This window comes from Dipteris shenzhenensis, chromosome 1, assembly GCF_047967505.1.
Source record: "Dipteris shenzhenensis isolate YYH24624 ecotype China chromosome 1, Dip_SZ_1.0, whole genome shotgun sequence".
Classification (NCBI taxonomy): Eukaryota; Viridiplantae; Streptophyta; class Polypodiopsida; order Gleicheniales; family Dipteridaceae; genus Dipteris; species Dipteris shenzhenensis.
The window spans coordinates 599,789-616,799 of NC_141596.1; positions in this window are offsets into that span (position 1 = coordinate 599,789).

Here is a 17,011-nt window from a genome sequence, read left to right on the forward strand (position 1 = left end):
GTGCTCTTCTCAGCAATTTCCAGCCCCGAATCAAACTGACATCCACCTCGGAAGCTCCTACTTCAAATCGATTTGCTTCAGCGCTCTTTTCCTGCTTCTTGGACACCCAAATCTTCTTGTCAGTTATTTGTCAGGAATAATGTCTCTTTCTGAAAGCTTTGGCACTATCACTGAAGGGGATAAATTGGAAGGATCAAACTATGCCTTGTGGTCATTTATGCTCCGCAATATTTTGGTTGGCAAGGGCTTGTGGGACATTGTGAGTGGTGATGAAACTAGGCCAGCTGCTGCTACAACTAGTTCATCTTCATCCATCACATCTACATCCACAGCTCCTACTCCTGCTCTATTGGAGGAGCAAAGGAGGTTTGATAGAAGAAATGCCCAGGCTTTATCTTTGATATCCCTCTCAGTGAAGAGGCACATTATGTCTACTATCAAGTCCTGCAGGTATGCTAAAGATGCTTGGGCTAAACTGGCATGTATGTATCAGGTCAAAAATGAAGCTAGAGTGCTAGCTTTGACAAATCAACTCAAGGAGTTGAAGATGGAAGAAGGGCAAACAATTGCAGAGCATATTGCTAAGATTACTGATCTTAGAGATCAATTAGCAGGCGTTGATGAGGAGATAGAAGACAGAAAGTTGGTCACTCTCACTCTCAATAGCCTGGCTCCGTCATTTGGCACTTTTGTTACCTCTTTGTCTATCATGCTTCTGTCTCATTTGATGAGTTGGTAGGGCTGCTCCTGCAAGAAGAGGAAAGAACCTCTAATTTTGCTCATTCATCTCGCCAAGGTGAGCAAGCTCTTGCTATGCAGGGAAAGGGCAAATTTCAGTCAAAAGGAGGATACTTTCACAAAAAAAACAGCAATGGATTTCAGCCCAAAAGTGAGGCAAATGCAAGTTCTCAGGCAAGTCCCGCCTCTAAGAAAAAGGGTAAATGTAACTATTGCAAAAAGCCTGGTCATTACATTGCCGAGTGTCAAAAGAGGATTGCTAATGAGAAGAAGAGGGGGACTACAAACAGTAATTTTGTGGCACCTGCTGAAAATTCAAATGCCTCTTCTCATGCACATTATGCCCAGGATGACAAGGACTTTGCCTTTGGTGTTGTGGATCATGAGATCATTGACACAGGGGGGGAGCCCAGTATGTCACATGCTACACATGCTCATGCTCTTATTGAGCCAGTGTCAGAGGGTATTGATGCATCTTTGGCCACCACTGATCCTTGGTACTTGGATAGTGGTGCTTCTAAGCATATGACTCATCACAGAGATTGGTTTGAGGACATTATACCGGTCCATGGCAGACATGTTGTTTGTGCTAATGATGCCACTCAAGATATCACGGGAGTGGGACATGTTCCTATTCTCTTGGATGGTTCAGGAAAGAAACAATACATCCGTGATGTTTGGTATGTTCCAGATTTGAAGAAGAATCTGATTTCAGTTTCCTCCATTGCTCATGATCAACATATGTTGGTAGAGTTTCAAGGCAGCCAATGCAGGATTAAGGATCCTAAAAAGGGTTATGCTATTGTGGCTACAGGCACTTATGAAAAAGGGCTGTACAAGCTTGATGCTCAGCCTTATAATCAGCATGCTATGGCTGTATCATGTGTATCTCAGGGTGATTTATGGCATGCCAGGTTTGGCCATATCCATCACAGGGCTTGACCTATTTGTTTAACAACAACATGGTTATTGGAATGCCAAAATTACAGCAGCCAGTTAATGAAGTATGTGAAGGGTGTGCCCTTGGCAAATTGCACCGCTTACCTTTCAAAAAGGATGGGAAAGGTGATGTGAAAGCAATAAGAGCATTGCAAATAGTGCACAGTGATGTTTGTGGCCCCATGAATGTTACTACTCATAGAGGGGCAAGGTACTTTGTTACCTTCATTGATGACTACTCCAGATTTACATGGCTCTTCCTCATGAAGAACAAATCCGAAGTGTTTTATTGGTTCAAGATATTCAAGGCTATGGCTGAGAATCAGACCAATTCCAAGATACAAACACTCAACACAGATAGAGGGGGAGAGTATACTTCAGAGGTATTTGCAAGCTATTTGCAAGAACATGGCATCAAACATCATTTAACTGTGCCATACACACCCCAGCACAATCCTATTGCTGAAAGGAAGAATAGGACTCTTGTAGAAATGACCAGATGCATGCTGAAATTCAAGAAAATCTCAAAAGGATTTTGGGGAGAAGCCATTACTACAGCCACATACATCTTGAACAGATGCCCAACAAAAGCTTTGGTTAACAGGACACCATTTGAGGCATACTATGGGTACAAGCCCAAGGTAAATCACTTCAGAATTTTTGGGTCGGTTGCTTATGCTCTAATTCCTGCTCAACATAGAACTAAACTTGATGACAAGAGTGTCAAATGCATATTTGTGGGGTATAGTATTGAGAGTAAAGGTTTTTTGTGGGAGCACAAATTTCTTTTGTAAATCACAAAGCATTGCTATCCAATAGCGACACTCCTTAACAATGTTAGTTTGTATGATCCTGTTACTCCTTGGATTATTATCAGTAGAGATGTTGTCTTTGCTAAAAATGAAACCATGCAACCGGTCAATGTTGATTTGCCACCATATGATGATGTGCCTCTTGATATTGTTCAGTTTGATAGTAATGAGATGGAGTCTTTATCCTCCTCACCCAGTTCAGATTTGGTGCCATATGTTGAGGGGGGATTTCCCTCAAATGTTCCAGAAGGGCAGCCAGCTAGTGGGGTAGGACAGCCACATGTTTGGAATCCTTTACCTCGCCATACCAACAGTGGTCCAGCCAGTGGTGGTGCTGCAAATTCAGTCCCAAAATGGGCACGGTTGACCCTCAGAGAGGCTAATGTTCAGCCAACTTTAGGGAGGACCAGGACAGCCACAAGGAATGCATCATCACAGGTGAATTATGCTTTGATGGCTTCAGTTATGGCAGCTGAAACTGAACCTCAAAGATTTGAGGATGCCATGAAACATCCTGCATGGCAGGAAGCCATGAAATCTGAAATTAGTTCCATTGAAAGGAATGCCACATGGGATTTGGTTGATAAGCCCATTGGGAAGAATGTGGTTGGTACCAAATGGATCTATAAAGTTAAGTACCATGCAGATGGCACTATTGAAAAACACAAGGCCCGGCTAGTTGCCAAGGGGTATGCCCAAGAGGAGGGAGTGGATTATGAGGAAACATTTGCTCCGGTAGCCAAGATGACTACCATTCGGTCTGTCATCTCTCTTGCTGCAAGTTATGGCTGGCCCGTCTTTCAGATGGATGTCAAGACTGCCTTCTTGAACGGTGATTTACAAGAGGAAGTTTATGTGCAGCAACCCCAAGGATTTGAAGTTACAGGACAAGAACACAAGGTTTGCAGGCTACGCAAGGCATTGTATGGGCTAAAACAAGCACCCCGTGCTTGGTATCACAAGATACATCAGTATTTGCTGTCCCAGGGCTTTGTGAACACACATACAGAGTCCAACCTCTATGTTCTGCAAGAAAAATCAGATTTGCTGATTTTAGTTCTTTATGTGGATGATATACTACTCACAGGCAGTAGTAATCAGCAAATTGCAGCCATCAAAACAGCATTGTGTCAGACATTTGATATGACAGATTTGGGTCTCTTGCACTATTGTCTTGGTATTGAGTTTTGGCAAACCCAGGAAGGGATATGTATGTCCCAAACAAAGTATGCAAAGAGTCTCTTGCAGAAATTTAAGATGGAAAATTGCAAACCTGTGGCCACTCCATTGACCAAAGGACTCAAGCTTTCAAAGCATGACACAGCAGAGAAGTTTGATGGCACACTTTACAGACAATTGGTGTGTAGTCTTATCTATCTGTGTTCTACCAGGGCTGATATTGCACATGCCACTGGGTTGCTAAGTCAGTTTATGCATTGTCCTACAGTCACACACTGGCAAGAAGCCAAGCGGGTTCTCAGATATATGCAGGGCACTCTTACTCATGGATTGCACTATGCTGCAAATTGTGACATTTCTCTGAGTGGTTTCACAGACTCAGATTGGTCAGGGGATATGGATGATAGAAAATCCACCACTGGTTATTGTTTTTCATTGGGTTCAGCTTGCATTTCTTGGCTCAGTAAAAAGCAAGACCGTGTTTCTCTTTCCTCTAGTGAAGCAGAGTATAGAGCAGCAAACGCAGCCACTACAGAAGCAATGTGGTTAAGGAAGCTTATGTTTGATTTGCATCATGCACAACATGGTGAGGCCACTTCCATTTTGTGTGACAGTGTGAGTTGCATTGCCATTGGGAAAAATCCTGTCTTTCATGCCCGCATGAAACATATTGAGAATCATTATCATTATGTTCGGGATTGTATACAGGATGGCTTCATTGATCTTATCTATTGTCCTACTGAGGATAATGTGGCGGATATCTTCACTAAAAGCCTGTCAGCTCCACTTTTTACTCGTCACCGACACGGCTTGGGGATACGAGATATAACAACAATGTCAGGGGGGGTTATAAAATGACATTGTTATTCATGTGTTACCCCATAGGTTGCTATATCCTGATGGATGAATTTGTGCAACCATGGTACTTTAGGTGCCCGAGGTACTTCTGACACGTTTCCAGAGTACTTCAGTCATATCTTTGAGGGGGTATTTGTAGACATATACAAAGATATGACCTTGTAGGCTAGTCCAGTACTTGGTTTACTTTATGTTCTACTTGGTCACTATATATGCCAAGTATTTTGTATTCTTATCTATTGAACATCTGTTGGAGCTTTCGTGTGTGAGCACATCCATTCACTGGTGTTCACTTTTTGTCTCCATTTGTGTTCCTTCACATGTAAGTTTTGGAAGGTTGATTATGATATTATGATTTCTCTGCCACATTAAACTTTTAAAATTGACATGTATATATGTATTGTGCCATATCCTAGAAAGTGGCATAGGTTGATACTCACCTAACATGGCATGAAAATTTGCTACTACTAAAGTTAACATTCTGCATAAGCATTCTTTTTTTACTACTTTTCCAAATAGCTGATCTCCTTTGGATTTCTCTTGGATTATACACTAGCCTGACTCGATAACTATGCCCTATCATTTTTCCAGCTAATAGGAGATTCTTGCTGGGTTTAGGAACATAGAGTATATCATTGACCAATCCTTTCCATTTAGAGAAATTATCCAAGGGACTAAACATTCCCCTTGAATAGAATATGACACAACTGTAACAATCATCAAGTGTTAATCCGTATTACCAAAACTAGAGTTAGGGGTGCATGTGAATTAATTCTTATTTCAACTCATGCAACTCATATGCACTACTTATAAATATGCCAAAATCAATTTATTCATAAGCCCATTGCTTAATTAAGCATTCATAATCATAACATACTTTTTTAGTGATATGCACGGGTAGTGTTTCATGAAGTACATATGCATACGGCAATGCTTCCATGTACACAATATTTGAAACATAGTCATCATTCCCTCCTTAAGATAACAATGTAACAAATGGCTTACCATGTCCACATAGAAAGATTTCAATTAATAACTTATTTCAACCCATGCAACTTATAAATATGCCAAAATCAATTTATTCATAAGCCCATTACTTAATTAAGCATTCATAATCATAATCTCACATACTTTCTTAGTGATATGCACGGGTACTGTTTCATGAAGTACATATGCATATGGCAATGCTTCCATGTACATAATATTTAAAACATAGTCACCTCCTTAAGATCACAATTTAACAAATAGTACACCATGCCCATAAAGAAAGATTTCATGAATAAAATTGAATTGCAAAACATAAAGAGAAAATGCATGAAACATATGCAACAAATAGAGACTCATATGCACATACGTGACCAAACAGAGGGGACCACTCCCCAAGGTGACTTGGTTCACTTGCCAAGGATACATCCCCATAAAGCCCTTGGTCAACTATCAAGAGCCCATTGATCTTTATCATTTCTAACGAGATACCCATGAACTATTCATATCTTTCTTAATTGCTCATTCTATCATTCATTTCTTCGCTTTTTGAAATCCAAGGAGAAGAACACCAAGAAGAAGAGATTCCACATCATCTACATGCTCATTTAGAACTCAAAATAGTTTCAACATGCAAATAAGAAGAGAATTTCATCAAAATATAAGGAAAACCTTCATCCTTTATTGAATAGTTTAGCTTGGTCTAAAAAGGGAGAAAAGGATATCAAAACAAAGAAATTACAGGGGAATTCATTCGTTTAACAAGATCTATTTTGCAACATAACTTCCAGTATTCAACATACAGTAAAAATGAAAGAAGACACACAAACAACCTTTGTATCTTGAGAAGATGCCATCCAAGCATCATGTTTGCACATATCTCATGCTCAAGGCATGAAAAGGGTGGAGAAAAGAGGCTAGGAAGAGGGACCCATGGGAATATTATATAAAGAGGCACCTACAAGTACAACAGAGGATTAAAAGAAGAGGTCCCCTTTTTGACAATAAGGTGCACTGCATGATAATTTGGTGGCACATGATTTTGATGCCCATGATTTGTGCACATGGCTTTGTAAAACTTGGTTTTTGGATAACTAAACTAGCTTAGTTATATTCTAGTTAATATTTAGCCTTATCCATTTACATCCCAATAAGTAGTTATTCTTATATAGTTGGATGGCTCGTCAGTTAGCACACCAATATGCCTAATTAGTTATTTTATCTTATCTAGTTAGCCCACAAGTTGATAGCCACAATTTGATCATCAAGGCTACTACCTCCCATAGTTTTGAAAGGAAAAATTCATAAAGTGTGCTAATGATTTAATAAGCCATGGTTTAGGTACATAGATTCAGCAACATATGGTTTTCCATGTAATCAGATGAAGCTAAATGAACTTAGGTTATGTAATTAAACTAGATGTACTTAGTTTCCATCCAACCAAACTAGGTGGATGTAATTTTCATCCAATCAAGCTACGTAAAGTTACTTCTAATGATTTCCAATAGAAATTTTATTAATGTTTTCACGTTTGCATTAGTGTGTCATTCGTCAATGTCGTATTCAGTTCCAAGTAGCTTTAGAATAATGCCGCAAAGAAGAAAAAAGTCATCCTATTGTAATTCGGGAAAAAAAAAGTAAACTGAATAATATTACTATTGGTAGTGGACCTATAATAGCGTCTAATAGGCCTAATACCATCTGTAATAGGCCTAATTTCAACGATAATATGCCTTGTATGCTCGCAGTAGGTCTACTACTTGTAGTATTAGGCCTATCATGTTGGTAGCCAAAAATAAACATTTGGTAAATCGGATAATATTACCACCAATAGTGGACATATTAATGCCAATAATAGGCCCAATACTATTGGTGATAGTCTTGGTATCACTGGTAATATGCCTTTTATTGATGGTAGTAGGCCTACTACCGGTAATATGCCTTTTAATGATGGTAATATGCCTTTAAAAGATGGTAGTAGGTAGTATTATGCTAGTATTAGGCCTACTACCATGGTTAAACACATATTACCTTCAGTAATATGGGTGTTATAGATGATAACATCTACTGAGTTTCTCACCCAATTTTGTCCTTATATAAATCTTTTGATAGCCATGAGTGCTCTTCATTCAGCAAGATTATAGTCCATATATCTTGCACGTAGGTGGGGTAAGGTGGACCGTAGTTTTGTCATGAGAGAAAGAGGGTGGGGGAGAGAGTGTTCATTGTGGTTGCAAAAGTGGTTGACTGCTTTGATATCTATCATATTGTGGTAAGGGTCAACCACAATTGCAATCCAATGAATGCAAATGAGATTATGTGAGGTAATGAGATTTCCAAGAGGTTACCTTTTTCGTGTTTCTCATTGAGTTATAAGTATGTTTTACTTGAATCGAAGCCTGGAGCATGAGCCAAAATGTAACCACTAGGTTATGCCCCTAGAATGTCTCTTTTGAGAAAATAAAAGGCTTAAATCTTGTAAGGTTTTTATTTTCTAAAAAAGATACATTCAAGGGGTTGCGGAATCTAGTGGTGGCTATCTTTTGGCCCATGCCTTGGTCTTTGTTTCAAGTAAAACATTACTTATAATAGTACAAGTCACATTGTGCTATGATATTATATTGATTGAATGATTGTTTGGTCAAATCATATAACCAAAGAAATATTTAGGGTGCTCAAAATTTTGCAATCTACTACACATATTGAGAGAGATGGAGAGGGGGGGAGAGCCATAAGATGCTTGCATAGATAACACATATATAGGTGCACTTGATTTGTGCGTGTGCCTATCTGTCTGTCCATCTATTTGAGTGTGTATGCACGTAGATATGCAAGCCTTTATATATGTATATGTGGATGTATGTATGTGCATGTCTGTGCACATGATTGTGTGTGCTTGCATGTATGTGTGTACACCACTTGTGTGTGTGTAGGCTGTGTATACCTGTGAATGTGCATGTGAATGTGTGTGCTTACATATGTGTGTGTATGGTGTGTATGCATGTGCATGTGCATGTGCATGTGTGTGTGTGTGTGTGTGTGTGTGTGTGTGTGTGTGTGTGTGTGTGTGTGTGTGTGTGTGTGTGTGTGTGTGTGTGTAGTCCACAAGGATCTAAGAGGGGGAGAGAGTGAGCGTGCATTGTTTTTGAAAAAATGGTCAATTGTTCCAATATCATGGATGTTGGGGAAAGGGTTTACCAATACCAAAAAATGATTACAATTGTGTGTGTGTGTAGTCGACTACAAGGATCTAAGAGGGGGAGAGAGTTTATTTTTGAAAAAGTGGTTAACTGTTCCAGTATCATGGATGTTGGGGAAAGGGTTTACCAATACCGAAAAATGATTACAATTGTGAACATGAAGTGATGGGTGAGGTTGCTAAAATTTGTTTTTCTTGGGACCTCAAAAAGCGGTCTTTTAGTCTTTCTCTCTCTCATTTTAGTATTTCTCTCTCTAGATCTTGATTTTGTAAGTATGATTAGATCTTTTCTAGAGAGGATTTTGTCTATACTCATCCTTTAAGATTCATCCAGACTCAAGATATTACAAGCGAAGCTTTGCCGCTATCTACATACACAATGATCTCATCGTCATTGTTCTATACTCACTTCTAGCCCTTATTTGCCACACGTTTAATAATCCCCCAGACCAATTTGATTACCGTCATCAGGTTATGGTTGATTTTGTGCTGTGTTAGTTTTTACCCAATTAGTGTGGTGAAGATGGCATCGATGATAGATGGATCAAGCTTGTTGTCGACCTTTTCCTTGTAATCCACGAGCACCATAGATTGGTTGGTCAATTTTTAAGAAGCCAGTGTCAACCATTTCTTCAAACAAACATACATACCGCACTTGAAGAGATATGGTAATTTGAAACAGGTGACTTGTTGTTTGAGCATCTATCTATTGATTTGGGTTGAAACTGAGCGTGGGTAAATGGTCATCAATGGTCAAGGACAACTCCAAGATTATTGCTAAACCTTCACTGTATTTGGCACTCACCTTGAGTATTTTGTCATAACTACCTCGCATCTATGATGCATGTTTGTCCAAGGTTTTGATGAGTGTTTCTTGGCTTATCCATTTGACCTTGGAGTATATATTGATTAGTAGCCAATTGCGAGGAGCGTCTTCCTTATCTAAAGCATGCTGATTGGCATCCCATCGGTAGCAATAGGTACTGCATCAAATGTGGGATGCATTCAAAAGGAGATGGAGCTTGTCAATATACTCAAGGAGGTTTTTTTTTATAAGGAGTTTTGGTCTACACCAAGAAGGTTGTGCTTCCAACTTGTCACTTATGTTTGGAGTGATTTGTGCTAGGCGAATGTGCATAGAAATCTCAGAGAGATCCCATCCTCCTCTTGACGCATATCTTGGTATTGCTTCCAAAAATCACCTATGGGATTGCCGGGCATGGGAATCTTGTTTGTATCCTTATCCTTATTCAACTCCTATGTGGTTATTCGATTTGGATTATCTAATTTGTGAAGCTCATTGATGGAATCATTGAAGGTGCCTTCCAATGGAATTTCAATTGAGATCTAACGAATATGTGGTCTTGGGGGAGAGGCAGATTTATAGGGGACAAACATGAGGTGGAAGCAAGTAGTGAATTAGAGAAGGGGGAAGTAGGAATGTTGGTGGAAATTTTAGGTAAAGTAGGGAAAATGGATTTAGCGACTTGATAGTCCTAAGGGAAAGGGTTTTCAAATGCTAGGAAAAAGTTAGGTCTTACTAGATGGTAGGAGCTAGATTCTTGGATTAGGATGTAGTGTTGAGAGGCATGGCAAGGAACATGGGTTAGCATGGATTTCTGGAAAGGTATGGAGGATGTTACTAGAGTTAGGGAGGGATGCGAGAAGATTAGAAAAGAGCGTGGCAAGATAGGGGAGATTAAATTAATGGTAGACCACATATTCCTCGGGCAGGTCTTTGTCACTTTTGGTAGGCATTGACAGCTTCAATGTAGGATTTGTCTTGGAATTATATCCCAGGGAAGTTGATGGTGGTTGTTGCAGTAAGGATAGGAGTCCATCTACTATCCAAAGAGGAGGAATTCCCATCAAGCACTCATATAGAAGTATCACATCAGACTTCATCTGTATGAGATTTGCATGCACGGAGAGATAGAATGCATTTCTCTCATCTTGATCCATCTTCTGGCATAGATCCTGAAGAGTCTTTGTGCTCACTGGCCTAGTCCAATCAAGACTAGATACTGCATGTATCATCTTGAGTTGCAAGTTTTTTTAGTGAATGTGTACTCTTCCTTCAACGTCATCCTCTTACTTGAGGATTGCAATAAGATCTTGGTATAATGTAGTGATGCCCTATAGCAATAGATCTTGTGCTAACTCCTCCGCATCATCATGGGCTTGACTTAAGAGTTGAAGTTCCAATTTGGAAATTATTGCATTTTGATTTTGCAGCTCTATGCACTTTTGTTTATACTAACCCAGTGTTGAGGTGTAGGCAAGCTTTAGACTATTGAATTGTTGATATGCTTTTGGCTATCTTGGCAATTGACCATTAAGCACAGGAAGTTGGAGTATCTCTCTTTCTTTCTTTCTTTTTGGGCAAAGAAATATTTGATTATATTATAATCATATGATTTGTACAATGAAGTCCACAGTGGACAAAATGTTCTCCTCTAAAGAGGAAGATCTAGTATGCATACAAAAATTCCACTGCTGAGAGGAGAAAAACAAACGATCTAGTAGCCACAGAGGAGAGGAGCAAAAGCTCAGATTCACTGGTCTAATCAGTAGTGCTTTGATATCATGCACTGCTCCATTTCTTGACATTTTAGGTTGCTTGCATCTCTTATTCTGAGACCAGTATTTCTCCTTGTCAAAGTAGAAAAAACAAAAATTGTTTGCTGTTCACCTAGTAACAGAGGAACAATGTGACAAAGGAACATTGTGCTAGAGGGGTCTCTTTAAACTAAGGTTAATAGGGAACAGAGATGGTAGGAGCTATTCTTGCAGGTCAACCACGGAATTGGTACACCTCCCTGCATCCCTAATGTGGTCTTCAAGTTCTGCATGCAGTTGTAAAACCTGATCATTATGGTTATGGAACTCTTGGTCCAACAAGAGGACACTCCATGTCCTTTAGCTTCGGTGATGGGTGAACAAGGAGGCTCGGTGTCCTTTAGCTTCGGTGATGGGTGAACAAGGAGGCTTGGTGTCCTCTAGCTTTGGTGGAGAGAATAAGGAGGTTTGGTGTCCTCTAGCTTCAGTGGTGGATGAAGGAGGAGGTTCGGTATCCTCTAGGCTTAGTGGTGGATGCAAGAGGTAAATTCACATCCTTTAGCTTCGGTGGTGAGAAGTGCCTCCTTCGACTCTCTCTACCCATCACCTCTCTCTTACAAGCACTCTCTCTCTCTCTCCACCCCATCACCTCTCTTTTTCCCCACCCCATTAGCTCTCTCTAATATCATCCCTCTCTCTCCACTCTTCCCCCCTCCACCTTCTCGTGACTCCCCATAGCCACCTTGGCATTGGCTATTTTTAGTAGCCCCTTGCCTTTTGGCTGCCTTTCTACCTATCGCCCTATTTTTCCCCTTTTCATTGCAAATTTATCCCTGTCACTGCCTAAGGACTCTCCTCTTCATCGCCTATAGCTACAGCCCCCTCTTTCCTCTCCTCTAGCTCCCCCTCACCTCCTACTCTCACCACCTATTGCCCTCTCCCCTCCCATCGTCTACAGCCCTCCCCCTCGCCATCTTCTCTCTGCTCACATAGCCCCCCCTCTTGCGCCATCACTCCCTCTCCCTCCATCACTCCCTCTTCCTATAACCCCCCACTTGCACCATCACTCCCTCCTCTGTGCCATCACTCCCTCTCCCTCCATCACTCCCTCTTCCTACAGCCCCCCCTTGCACCATCACTCCCTCTCCCTCCAACGCTTGCCATCACTCCCTCTCCCTACAACCCCCCCCTTGCGCCATCACTCCCTCTCCCCTACAGCCCCCCCCCCCCCCTTGCGCCATCACTCCCTCTCCCTCTATCATTCCCCCCTATGCTCCTAAAGCCTCCTCCCTCCTGCGCCATCTCTTGCTGCACCATCTCCCCCTACGCCATCTCCCTCCTACACCTCCACCTCCTACCCCCTTCTCCTCTCCTACTCCATCTCCTTCGGCACCATCTCCCCCTGCGCCATCTCCCTCTTGCCCCTACACCATCTCTCCCTACGCCATCTCCCCCTACACAATCTCCTCCTGTGCCATCTCCTCCTGCCCCATCTCCTCCTGCCCTATCTCCTTCTATGCCATCTCCTCCTCACCATCTTCTCCTCCTTCCTTCTACTCCCTTCATTGCTCCCTCCCCCCTCCTCTTGGGTGCCTTGTCTGGTGATCAATCACCCCCCTACCATCTCCAACAATTGCTTTCCCCAACATCTTTTGTGGTTATAACCTCCCCTTGTACTCATGTTGACTTCTCTCCTCTTTGACATCTCCTTTATCCTCTTCTCCTCTATACCAAGAGAGGCGCACCAAGTACAAACATCGCCTGCCAAAAGACAAACTCTTCACTCCCTTTTATGCGAAGATGACTCCTTAGGGGTCACCTTCACATCCCTCTCTAGTGCCACAAAGCACCTAGGCAAGCAGCTCCATGAATCCCCCTACATCTCGATCGCTCCACCATGACTTTCTTCTCCGATAGCACTAGGTGCATTTGTTGCCCCATGGTAATGATTTTCCTCCAGTGGGGACATTCTCTTATGCACATCATTCATCTAGAGTTATGACATGTCCTCTGACACCTTCGAGTTTATGAGTTCTCGCCACATTTTGACCCCAACTTTGTTGTCTACTTATTTGCATCTTCCCACTCTTGCTATTCATCCTACCTATGGTGAGTCTCCAATCCTAACATCCTTTCTCACAGTCTGTAAGTGGCACACTGTTAACATCCAGGGAGTACAGTCACCGAATGTAGGGTAATCAGTGATTAGAGGTGATTAGGCTTCATGATTTACTTCAACGGTTGCAACCATGGAAGAAATACAGTACAAGCTCAGGGAGTTTGAGCCCCAAATACCCCAAGGACAAAGATTGCAAGCAACAGGCACAAGTTGCAGGTTCTAACTCACAAATTGCAGGTTCTAGCTCACAGGTTGTAGGTTCCAACTGCAAGTTGTGGTTAAGTGTCTCGCGGAAGTTAAGCCTCACCACTCTAGGTTTTGAGTCTCGTATAGGGGGTTTGAATCCCAAATAGCTTAGGAATTGGAGGCACGAGGCTAACACAAGTGCTATTTGGAAGCCAGTTAGGAAGACCTCCTAATGCTAGGCATGTCTTAAGTGCTCTTATATGGTTAACACAAGCACTATTTCTGCTACTAGGGAGAGAGATGGAAAGAATAGCAATATGCCTTGGCACTATATGGGCCCAGGAGCCTTTTAATGTAAAGAGAGGGAGAGTGCTAAAAGGAAAAGGGTTGGCAAACTCCCTTCAAAAGGTAACATGTAGAAAAGGCTAAAGTGTTGACTTTGGTCTTCATTGTTGTTTGCACAAGTTTGAATACAAGCTCTCTCTTCTCTTCCAAGAGTGTTTTGGGTGTTCCCTTGTTTCCATTGTAGTGCCCTTGTGTTTGCCACTCTATCCCCCTTCACTCTCCTCTTCCTTTCTCCTTCTTTCTCCCTTCTCCCCTCTCTTCTCCCCTCTCCCCCTTCCCTCTTCTCTCATGGAAACACATTGCAACAATCCAGAGGTCGCTTGAATGACACATGCAGAAGGCTCGTGCCTTGCATTGCTGTCACAAGGAGTAGCTTGGAGTGGAGGCTCCATTGGCATCTTTTCAACATCTCCACGACATGTGATTCACCGTCAAGACCACACATACAGACGGGGAGAAGATTGTCGACAAGCTATGGAAGGGCATGAGAAGAGAGGAGGTACTGGCCAAGTATTTCTTTGCATGTTTGTATTCAACGCCTGGCCATTTCTTTATCTTACAAAGTATTCGCCATGCACACCCTCCTCACCGCGACTCCTTTTGACTTCACCTCTCTATTTCATTCCACCTTTTGTGCCACTGTGTGAAAACATCACGGAAAGGCACATACATGCACGTGGGCCACATCTTACCTGCCTTCTCCATCAATGGGCAGGCTGCCCCTCCTCCTATTATAGCTGCTGCGAGGCTTCCATCTACCCACCTGGCCCTTTTATTTATTGGGTCACATCTTCTTCCTCACCTTCTTCCCCCTCCCCTGCCAGCGCCATAATTTCCTCTCTAGCATCTCAACCTTTCTCCCTCAATGCTACATCCACCACCCCACCACCTCTCCAACATGTCTCATCTCATGAGGATCCAACTACTTCATGCACTTCAGAAGCCCAGTTGGTGGTCAGTTCTGCACAAGTTTGAGATGCTTCCTCCATGGCTTTGGCATCTTCTTCAGGTATCCCATCCCTTCATCTCACAATGATATCCTCAGTGGCTAGCACTATCATGGATTCCATTATTGCTACTGTTCAGGAGGGAGATGATACTCTGGAGCCACTTGATTTGCCACTCCATGACCACCCAGTTGGTACAACTTCACTCCGTGTTTCATAGGTCTTTACATCATGCACACCGTAGGTCTATGCGACATCTCAGGAGCTATTCGATCTCAATCTTACATTGGGCATGAGCGGTGACGGGACTAATCATGGGCATCGGGCACTCTTGGTTCCCTCTTTGCAACTACAAGCCCCCCACTTATCGCTCCTACCACCCTCCATTCCCATGCCTCCTCGTCGACCACGTACTAGCTACGCAACACCCAACACTTCTGACATCACATGTACCGGTGCTGCTACTTAGGTTGTCACATGTACTAGTGTTTTAAGAAATGCTTTTGTCCATCTTAAGTGCTCTTCATGCACTTGTTGTCGAAGAAATCGATCCTCCATAGAAGATTGCTCTCCCTTTTTTCTATTCTTTACCTGACAGATATTAGTCGCATCAAAACTCACCTGAGACCTACTTGCTAGCATATCTACATCACCTTCATGTATGGATACACTCCTCGCATTTATTGGTGCTTCTCCTTCAACCATCTCATCAATCTCAGTGCTCACATCTTATTAGGGTCGGATTGACCACTTTCTTCACTTTCTCTAAATACGATTTGCATAACGGAAGAACATCAGATGGAGTGCATGTGCAAGCTCCAATGCCACTACCTATTCTGAGAAAATGTTGCTTGATGTGAGTAGAACCACCTGTGAACTTGTGTCCACAATATTTACACTGCAAGAAAGAAACCAAGGCATGTACTTTTTGTATCTCCATCACGTATGACCAAATCTTGCTGTGCACGAAGAAGATTTGGTAGTGTGTTTCTGCTTGTGAGCAGATTGTGAGAGATGGCCCAACCTACAAGACTGCAAATCCCACCATTCAGCGAAAGTGGAAAGTTGGATGGCTCTAAGTATCCACTCTAGAAGTTCAAGATGAAGACCATCCTAAGCACATACGAGCTTTGGGACACTACTACTGGGGTGGACATGAGGCCGATTGTGAGACCCGATCCAGCCAATGCAGGACAATAGATAGTACCAATTGCAAATGAGATTCTCACATGGACAAGAAGACATGCAGATGCACTGTGTTCTATTGTCTGTAGTTAAGTGATTCTGTCATGGTGTTAATTCAACATGTCACCATAGTGGAGGAGGCATGGATGGTCTTGAAAAATTAGTACGAGACCACGAATTAGATGCGGATTCAGAATTTGGAGACTCAACTCACGAACGAGAAATTGTCTGAGTCTGAAGCGGTAGAGAAGTTCATCACCAGGGTGAAGAATCTGCGCGATCAGATGACTGCAATTGGCATCACCATCACTAGCAAGAATCTAGCACGGAGGTGCATACGGATTCTCCCACCAACGTACGACGGCGGTCTTGTTACGGTGCTGAATATGCAGAACAAAAATCCACCACTCAACTTTGAGGATTTCAGCACAATGCTTTTGGAGGAGGAGATGCGTTAAAAGACGAGGACTGGAGAAGATTCGGCTTTCTACGCTAGATCAAAGAAAGGTAAGGGTAAGGACTCTGGTAACCCATCTTCTTCTGATGATAAAAAGAGAAAGAAGAAGATCAAGTGCTTCTATTGCAACAAGGCAGGGCACAAGCAAAATGAGTGCCGAAAGAAGATTGCAGATGAGAAGAATGGAGTAAAGAAAGAGTCTAGCAACAGCGCGTAGGCAGTACGAGTAGAACTATTCATAGCAATTGAGGAGATTTGCACAGGTGCACTTCATGTACCTGCGGATGAACCTTGGATCATTGACAGTGGTGCATCACGCCACGTGACCAGTCGAAAGGATTGGTATAGCTCTCTACATCTGGTAGGGAATGACATCTTGGTAGCAGTCGGCAATGATGCAAAATGTCCAGCAAAAGGAAAAGGTACGATTGCTCTCAAGTCAGATGGAGTTGTAAAACAATTGTCTGATGTTCTTTATGTGCCAGATATCAAAAGGAACTTGTT